Raw genomic sequence first — 10,556 nt, 5'->3', positions numbered from 1 at the left:
CTGTAAAATTAGGATAATAGTAGTTAGTTCACGTTAAAGCCTGAGAGATGTCAGGACAGTAAGAAAAGGGGAGTCTGTCTACACTGAGTCTGGACCCATCAGTGTCTTGGCAGAGCCACAGAAAGCGCTGTGACCGGAGTGACCCCCCGCTTTGCACTCTCTGGTACAATCACTGGGCTTTGCCTGGGGGGAAACTTCTCACCCTGTGCCTGTGCTCACTCCTGATGCTCTGCACCTCGTGAAGATTCTCTGGGAACCTTTTCTCTTCTCTGGAAAGGTGGATGGCAGCCAGATGCTCTAACTTTGGTCAAAATTATCCAATTTACTCCACTTAGCTCCCTCAAGTTCTTTACAGAGTTAGGTTAGATGTTCTCCAATGCAGCAATTAATTTGAAGCATCTCATTTGCTGACAATAAATTCCGATGTCTCACACGTTGCTTTACATCTCCTGTGATACCCACTGTAGTTGCTCCTTACAAAAAAAGACACAAGCCCTGCGGCTGAAATTTTAGCCCTCTTCTGGGGGCACGGCGGAGTTCATTTGCCTCCACGTCCCCTTGTCCGCGCAGCCCCAGCCCCAGCTATTCCTTGGCAGAAGCACGTGGGTATCACACAAGTTTTCAGTCGTGTGATGCCCAGTAACTTTACTGGGAGTCCCGTAGCTGCCAGCCCACACAGCCCTTTGAAGATTCAGGCTCTGTGTTTCATCCCAGATAGACACTCTATAAAAGTCTCGCAAACAATCCAGGCGCAGTCTCTGGCTTGGCCGGCTCTCACCACCGACATGTTCTCCTGCAGCCGCCGCCCCCGGGCTCGCGCTCGGGCAGGGATGGAAGCCACGCCGCGGCTCCCTGGGAGCCCTCCTGGCCAGCAGATCCTAGAATACACAAGCGAAACCAGGCGGGGGTCCTCGGCACGGCCCTCTGGACTTGCACTCTCCGGGCATGGCATTTGGCAAACATCAAAGAGGGGCAGGAAGAATCCCCCCACACCAGCTCGGCAGGAGTCGGGGGGGTCTCTGCAGGGTGAGGCACGCTCTGTCCAGGCACACACCCTTGGCCCGCGGTCGCTCACACAGCCATGGAATTATACAGTGCTTTCTGAAGAGCTTTTGTGACTGTGATGATAGAAAAAAAAATAAAAATAAAAAATAGCAAGGAGAGGATGAAGGGAAGGCTGTTTGAGTCTGCTGAGAGCCCGAGAGGACACCTTTGCAGGGGAGAACTTCAGCTGTGTGTAACCTCTGCTTGCCATGGGCACGGCCGCTCTGGATTTCCGCAGCCCACCTTTCTCCCACCTCTGTCTCACCAGCCGTGAGCTCTGTGCTCTCAGACACGGCATCTGCCGCTGCGGTCCTGTCTCTGTCACACAGTAGGGAAGGACAGACCATCCCACCAGCAGGGAACAGGACCATGGCGAGGAAATCAGCACCCTGACGGGTTGCTGGGGTTCCAGACTCATGGGTGCATGGATCCAAAGAGCAGGATGGTGTCACTAGGGCTTGCTGCATCCCTCTTCCTCATCTTCTCATCCATCAGGTGCGGGGAGCGGCTACCCGGTGGGACAAGCCCTCTCCACTCGACCCAGGAGCTGCTCTGGAGCCCTGCCATCGTGCAACAGCTCGTGTCCTTGCCTAACCCTTCCCTTCTTACCTTTATCTCAGGCACCAGGCCTGTTGGTGGCTGCCTCCTTTACTGGCCTGGGTGCTGTCAGGTGAAGAGGGACACGGGGAGCCGTGTCTTGCCCTCACCCTGTGCTCTGCCCCATCACAGCTGCAGCAAAGGGTGCAGGATGACCAGCCCCGGGACCAGCTCAGCGCCTGGCACCTCAGCCCTCTGCTTCTCCTCCACGGAGGTCGCCCTCAGCAGCGCAAAGGGAACAGGAAGGGTCTGGTAAGCTCTGTGGCTCTGTGCTGTTTTCATGTCTGTTTATACACAGGACTCTCTGAATGGGCAGAGGTCTGTGAAACTGCTGATTCATGAACATCGTTGCCGTCTGTGGCCTCTTCAAATGAGAGTTCACCCTGACCCAAGGATGATTTACTTTTCTTGGCTCTTCATCTCAAACTGATGCTGTCTCCAGTCCCTCAGACTTCGAGGGATTTGGGTAAAAACAAATATTATTGAATCTCTTGTGAAGCTGTTGAGTTAACTCTGAGCAATGAAGCATTCAAGTCTCTGACAAAGAGAGGAGAGACGTCAAGAGTCAGTGCCAGAGGATGGCTTCTCACAGACCTCATTCCCAGCCATCTTCTTCAAACCTACCAGTATCAGCACATTTGCAAAGTGACAGCTTGGAGACCACTGAAGAACCAGCGAGAGCCTCTGACGCCCGAGGTCCCTGAGATGGGTATCAGCGTGGATTGGAAACAGAGGTTAAACAGCCAAATGCCGCACACATCCATCCCCGACAGGCCACAGCCACCTCCTGTCCCATCACCAGAAAAGCTTCGTTTCCTTCTTCCTCACCCCAGCACCATCAGCACCTGGTTTTTGCAGATGGTTTCAGCTTTGGCCCTACCACCTTTCCCTCCCTTCTTTTCTCACTGTGCTCCAACAATCTGTTGCTGTCGATCTACTTTCCCACGGATGGTCACAGCCTCACCAAGCAGAGCAAAGCTGCAGTCAGTAAGATCTCCTGCCAGGGCATGTCATAGGACACTACTGTGGCCAAGCAGCTGCCCCCTTCCTCCCCCCCAGCTACATCTTCCTGCTTGTGAAACCACCCCCCAAGAACCAGATGGACCTGCTCCAGGGTAAGGCACCCAGATCAGGACAGCAGGAACTGGCCCTTGGCTATTAGAGCCGACACCGGCATTCGAGGAGGTGCTGCTCAGGTGCACCTCCCTCTAACGTCACGAGTGTGGAAGGCGCTTGCATGCCTCGCATCAGCCCCGGCGTTATCACAGGACAAATCATAACCATCGTAATAAAATTTTGCAATAACCTCAGTTTAATTAATAGTAAGGAGAGAAAGAAAGTCTTGCCAGGCCAGATGGCAAACTCTTAGTTTCTCACGTGATGACTGTCAAATTACTGTCTCCACAAAAGAACGTCACAGAGCACATTTAATAAACCTTGGAAATGTTTATCAAAGAGGCAGTAAAGATCTGGCTGATCTGCCAGCATCTGTCCACACAAAGGAGCCAAATGCAGAGGTGGGTTTTAGAGAGTTACTGCCAACAAGGGACTTAAGCGCATAAAAGTAGACCTTCACTGAAGTCCAGAGTTACTGAGGTCACTGTCTCTCAGCCACCTGCACTCTGTGGTTTCTCTTTAGTTCACATTCAAGTTTTCTGCTTCCATGCCTGCCCAGAAGAGCATCTCCAAGGAGGTGCACTTTACACTATCCTCCCTAAGCCATGGGGGTCTTGCAAACTAGCTCCGAGAACACCAAATGCAGCCCGAGGTTCCTCACACCACGAAGCTCTGACCATGTCACTCTAAAACAGAAGCTGCCTACCAACAGCGGGCCGGGGAGCGCACGGTTTCACTCCAAAGCGCTCCCCCGGAATAGCTGAGGGGCCGGCTGTTAGACAGTCTCACGGGAAGTGAGAGACGAGCGCTCTCAGATTGAGGAACGCATTGAACCCAGGTCTCCCACTTCCTCAGTCAACACTCTAAAATAAAAGACAGTGACTTAGAAGACAGACAGCAGCCAGAAGGAAGGAGCACAACTGTCCTACTTGAGGGCATTGCTGGCACTGTCCCTGGGGAGAAGCATGCCATCAGAGTCTTGACAGGACTCAAGCACAAAGTCCTGAGCGAGGTTTCCCTGCTGTGACGGGAGGCAGGGATGTGAGAGCAGGAGATTTCAGAAACACCTGTATTTTCAGTCTGCCCTCTAGACATCAAACAGGCTCTCTGTTTGCAGGAGAGATGTCCCAAATGTCCAGGTTAGGTCTGGATGCAGCCCTGATGTGAGCAGGGAGGATGAGAGGGAAAGAAGGGCTGTGCCATCGCGTGGCATTTCTGCTCGGTCCCTGGGAACGCCGGTTCATCCAGGCTCGGCTCTCCCCAGCCCGTCCCAGCAGCCTGGCTGCCGGCTCCTCCCTGGCACTGGCCGGGAAGCTTTGGCTCAGCAGCGCTGCTTTTCTCTCCAGGGTCCAGCTCTGGAGGCTGGAGACAGTGTCACCCCCTCTTTGGACACCCCTGCCCTGCTCCAAGCCTCACACACCCCATTGAGCACCCCTCCTACGGCCCGAGGGGGCACGATGGCACAAGGGTCTTTCATTGCATCTGTGCTTCAGAGGACGTGGCTCACTGCAGCGTTACAGGTCTAGTGAAGGACATATTCTATGGGAATTCGTTTTGGCTCTTCTATGGCTTTGTCTTCTGGTGGGACAGGACACTGAAAATCACTTTTCCCCCCTTTGTAGAAAATAGGAGAAAAAAATGCCTTGACACTTTCAGACTGCAGTAAACGCTTTGAAGCGTACTGAGGTCTGCCTCAGCTGAGTGGAAGTGCAGCGTGCTTTCACGGCCCTACGCGTTATCCTGCAGTAACAACAAGAAAACAAACCTTTCATATAAAACACAGCAATAAAAACACATCAGTTTCAAATGCTGGCTGGTAATTCCATGGAGAGCACTGTTAGGCCCGTCATGACAAAAGGCAGCGTAACACGGCGCTTGCGAGCTGTTTCACCTGGCAGATGGATTGCCATCTTCAGCGTAACGCGAAAGGCTGAAGGGACTGACACCGCTCTTAACTTTAAGCTCCACCGTAGCCGTGGCAGTTCTGCTTTCATGTTGCTGCTAGCACGGGGAGTTTCAGAAGAATTTTGGATTGGCTTGGATACAAGTCTAGCAGGGTGCTACAAATAGAAATAGCAGAAGAAGGTAGGGGGTAAAAATACGCAGCGTTAGATCGCGGGTGGAGAAGTGGTGCCGACAGGAAGGCAGCGACAGGGACGGGCACCCGTCAGCCCTGCCGTCCCGCGTGCAGCCCAATCCCCGACAGGATCCCGCTCGCATGGACCCTGCCTCCCTCCTTCCCATCGACACTGGTAGCCACCCTGCATAAAAAGGTAGCCACACTAGGAAGGGGAATGGCTGCTTTTAAACCTGCCCTTTCAAAGCCGCCCGGTGCATTGCGTCACAGCCCACACGGTCCCCGCTCTGTGAGGTTCCATCTCGCGATGATGGGGCTGAACACAGAACCCTGCACCCGAACCTGCCCGACCCCTGGGGACACGTGCTCGTAGGCTGGGCTCAATCCATCCGTACGGTGGCCCACACCTGGGAATCGGAGTGCCTGCAGCCAGGCTTTGCCAGCGCACCCCACGGCCTGGCGTGTTGTCCACGGTACAGACCACCTCCAGGTCCTACCGACTCCTGCGGGATCCGCAGTCCCATTAAGGAATCTGAATATGGATTTAGGAGCCTAACTTCTGGCACTTGGGGTGGAAAACCTTAGCCAGTAAGACTGCACAATCCTATTACCATGACAGCTTGGGAATGTGAGAACTCAGCAGTTTGGAATAAGGCGCCACATTAAAAATAGATTAAACAGAAAACAGCCCTCACGGCCTACGGCGCCCAGGACAAGTGTCTGCCAGCTGAAATGCCTCGTAGGTAACTGTTCGCTAGTGAATCAGGTGCTGGCTGAAGGTGCCCACAGTTGCCTCAAGACACAGACGGATTTCTTTTTTTCCAGAGACACTATTTTTTTTTTTTTAGCACCATATGAAACTCGGCAGCTCCAACCCTAAGGGGATCCATGCAAACCTCCTGCTCGCCCTGGTTCCCATGGCACTCACATCCACCGAGTTTCACTTTGAATTTCAGCCTCCCAAATCTCCAAACTCAGCCTAGAGTGATGAACTGTGCCAAGCCGAGGCTCCGGCTCCAGAGCAGGACTCTTCCCCTTTATTTGAACACTGCAGTACGAGACAACGGAGGAACCAAGTTGCCCCACTGTGACACAGAAAAAATACGGTCAGCATTCAGTGCGAGGTGTTGGGAGGACCAATCTCCTGGTGCGTTTGCAGCCTGAGGGCAAAACAAAGGCTGAGTTTGTTTCCCCGGCTGGCGTCCTCCTGCCAGCCAGGGACAGAAGTCACTCGTCCTTTGGTTCCCTTCGGTCTGTCCATCAGTGACCACAGAGATTTGCTGACCTGCCGGTGGGCGCTTCTGGCAGTTGATGGGGTTGCATTTCAGTGGCTCTGCCTTTTCTTCTCCGACAGCTCCCAGAGGACAGCACTGCTTTTATGCTTAATATATGCTGTCATTTTGTATTATATCTTCTCTTTGGAAGTAACCTCATAAACGACCAAAACAAAACACAATGCCAAACCCCAAAATCCCAGCCCCAGAGAAAGCTGAGGAGCGCTGTGGACATCACAAAGGAATTACTGCTCCTTCAGCTGACACGGAGTCAACAGAAGCCATAGCCCCGCCTGCTCTACAAGAGCCATCTGCCACGGTGGTGGTTACTGGTCACTAACATCGCTCCCCTGGACTTCTGCTCTTTTTCTTCTCCAGTCCCATGATGTGGTGAGGCCCTTGATAGAGGCTTTTGCTGCTGTATCAGCATTTGTGGCATGAACAAAATAATTGTGACAACAGAGCAAACCTTTGGATTCCGCAGCTGGGCTGCCTGAAGACATGAATGACCAAGCAGAATCTCCAGCGCCTAACTCTCCTCTTCCTCCTCCTCCTCAGTCCCTCCTGATTCACGCAGCAGTCACAGGGTGACAGCGGGTCACAGTCTTGCACAAAGGACTGACAAACGGCTTGCTCAAAGCAGAGGGGATATATTTGCACGTAATGGCTCAATGTGCTGGAAGAATATTACAGGCACGCTCTGTCCAACTTCGTCTTCAGTTGAGTATAGTAACTCACTGAATATTGCAATACACTTGACAGATTAAGAAACCTTTTTATTTTATTAGGTTTAATTCCCTGCGTATCTCCCTCTGTTTTCCCTGCGGGATTTATTGGGAATGCCTTACAGTAATAGGATCAAGAAAAGAATAGTACATACCAGGTATGTGAATGACTAACTCAGCCCCATGATAAAAACAATGCGAAAACTCTGGGGGACTTTCGGAGTGATTCTGTTTCTGTGGATACAGGCTGTCTGAAAACATCGTAGGTCAGGTTCTGGTGGAATAAATAAAATCAGGTAAAAGATAGATGGGGATATATCTTCCCCAACCCCTGGGTTTTTCAAAGGCGTCTCCTACTCCCTACACTCTACACACAATCCATGCATTTTAAGATCCAGAAGGCACCTTTTTGCATACGTAACTTTAAAAATTTACACTAGGCTTTGTAATCCCAAAATACCTCTGTGGCACAAAGCCACGAATGCGATACGTGGGTGGAAAAGCTGTCAGCATAGCGGAAAAAATATTGTGCTGAAACTCCAAACTTTGCAGAAAGAGCTGAGTCACTCTTTCGCAGTTAAGGTAGTCTGGGCTTGTTACCCTCCTCCCTGCCTGCCGAGGGAGCCTGGCACACACCCCTGCTCCCACCCCGTCACCCCAGAGCACCTCCACACCGGGGCTGCCAGGAGTCGGGTGACCGTCCTCACGCAGGTGTGACGTGTCACCCCCGCACAGGAACCCAGTGATGCTGTTCCTCCTGGGGACCCACGGCCCGGGGTACAGGCAGCCACGCAGGCAGATTTGCGCTGCCTGGCTCATCTCCATCGGCTCCACTCCGCTGTGCCAGAGGATGCTCAGCAACGTCGCCAACTCATGGTCTGATCACAGGTCTCAGCACAAACAGTGTCTTCCCGACCTCCTGAGAATTAACGCTTTGTTATTAAAAAGCATGAGCACAGAGAAAGTTTGAAAACCTTACTCAAGTGCACTAAGCTAAAGGAGTGCAAGACAAAAAATTGGAAAAAGATCTCCTCATTTATTGCTCTCTTTCTTCCTTTTCTTTTCCTCCTTTTTTTTTTTTTTTTCCCTTTTCTTTTAAAGTCTCCTGATTCTTCAGTCAGCGTTATTGTTTTGGCTGGCAAGAGGGAGCTGCCTATGAACCATTTATTAGCACATAAAATTACTGAAATTGCAAAGGTCCAGAAGTCATAACTGCCAACAGATTATAGACTCTACTAACGCAGTCACGTATGAAACATATAAAGCTCATTTTAAAAGGAAATCTAGAGCAGCCTATACATTTTGATCCCCAGAAAATATAATTTGGCTTGAAAATCTTTTGATTCTCTGACCTGCATTTTAATCAGAATGCAAGATTTTCCTGAAAACTTGTATTTTGTGTCCAAAAAAGAAACGTCTCGTACACATAAACAACAGCTTAATTTGTATGTGTAACATGACATTTTTTCAACTTCTAAGAATAATTTTCGTATTAACTACAGCAACAGTGTACACTAATTAGCGGCACCATACACACACAGCCACGCAAATGCTGTCACTGGGATCCACAGATGCTTATGGGGCAAGTTTGCCCTGTAAAATGGCAATATCGGGAGGCATTTTAAGCCCTCTGACGATGTGCACACTGTGACTGACAGATCTTCCCTAAAAGCTTATTTCCCAGTTCTGTGTGACGGGCTAATAGGAGAGCTGTGAGACAGTTTCACTCACACCATGTGTTCCCTCCCACAGCGGGAGGGTGTATTCCATACTGTACATGATAAAAGGGTGCCCAGGATGCACACCTACCCCAAAACCAAATTGTTCCTCTCTCCCGCTACCCCTTCACATGGAAGAAATGCAGGGAAGGATTTCCCTATGCTTCAAAATTTTCTGAAACTTTTCTCCTTGTTCTCATATTTCACAAAACCCAGCACTCCTCCAGCAAGAGCTCTTTGCTTTTCATGGGAAATGACTCTGACTGGGGCAAAAATAGGCTTTGCTAAATAAACAGATTATGTTATATAGCATGAAAGCTAAAAAAACGAAGACACCTCAGCACGCCTACAGCCTGCCTGCCATCCCCAAGCACACACACGTGCCCCAGCTTCGGCTGGATCCCATTTCGAGTGCCAGATCCTCCAGGAGCAGATGTGGGGTAGCTCTTTCTCTTCTGGACCCCTCTCTTCCTTTTCCTGGGTTCCTCTCCTTGAACATTTGCTCCCCATCCAGGTAAACTCAGTGCAAATTTGGCCACTGGCAGAATCAAACTCTAAAAATCCTCACTTCTACATCCTAGTCCCAGCCTTTCTTCTTCTCTCTGCTCTAAGTTTCCCTCAGCATCACATTTTCTTCCACATCCGTCCCTCATTGTCTCCGAGGGCCCAGTCTGTGCTCCTGCTCATGGTGGTGCTGCCAAATGCCTGGTTTGCCAAGGGAAGAGCGGCTGCATCCATACCTAAACCTTCTCCCTGGTAGCAGCATGCCCAAGGAAGAAAAGCTGGACACAACTTGGTGTCCTTCCAGGAAGATCCCTCCAAACCAACCAGTAACGCCCAGTAAAACTAATGAGAAGACCCCCATAATCCGTACTGGACATGGAGCAGGCACCTTGCACAGACGTACGTCAGCATTTACAATCCACTGCTCAGTTACGAGCACAAAATACAAATACCAAAATATGTAGCGTTCAGCTGAGCCCTAAAATGCTTGCATTACTTGAAACCATCTCCTGTCGGCTACTGCAAGGGGAGGAGCAAATTCCACTCGATTAAACGAATACGTGGAATCTCCCTCTGTCTCTCTCAGCCGGGTGCTCCAGAGCTCTCGCAGGGATAATCCAGGTCACTGACTGAGGAATACATCCAGCTACTGCACTAAAGTCATGACGAACAGCAGTCATGTCAACAAACATCTGCCACTGTTTGAAATTCTAAGGAAATCATCCATACACAAATTAGCTAATAAAAGTTACAGTTCTATTACTGATAGCCAGAACACCAGATTTCCTACACCACTTGGTAATCAAATTACAAAATAAATTACCTGAGCTAGATTAAAAATGTGAATGACACTCTTCACATATTACACAATGACCTATATATTGTTACGGGTCCGTGAAATACCCCCTTGGACCTTCCCATAGCAAAGGCCACCTTGAAATTGGTTTTATCGGCTCAGGATTCTTGATGGGATATTTGCAAAGGTTATTGCTCCCAATGCAAACATCAAGCAGTATACCTAGAGCTTTATTTATTTACATTACCTACATGTTCACTTAAAATCAGAACTTGATGCTTTCATGTGGTAATCATATATTGACTTTTTCAAATAAACGTTGCCAATAGAGTTATTATATACATTCCTCACTTAGCAAGCCAAATAATACACGGCTATTCTTGAATCGGGAGTCTAGAGAATCAAATCCCAGTTTTATTGTAGTCAATAGCAACCCCCCTTGCCTCCAGAAACAATTGGAATAAGCCAATTCTGTAACCAATAATAAGATAGGTCAAGAAATTTTTGGTATGAAAACTCTGGCAATCCCATTCTTTTGACATTTAACATGAGTTCCAGTAAACACAGGAGGGTTGCTGACTGGAATGAAGCAAGCAGCACTGGCACTCTGCCTTCCAAATTTTTATATTATTTTATGAGAAGTCTAAATGCTAATTTGCACAATTATGAATCAACAACAGACACTCGTTTCAGCCTGACTCTGTC

This window comes from Numenius arquata, chromosome 13 (assembly GCF_964106895.1).
Source record: "Numenius arquata chromosome 13, bNumArq3.hap1.1, whole genome shotgun sequence".
NCBI classification, from domain to species: domain Eukaryota; kingdom Metazoa; phylum Chordata; class Aves; order Charadriiformes; family Scolopacidae; genus Numenius; species Numenius arquata.
Note: the sequence above shows the minus strand (reverse complement) of the source record.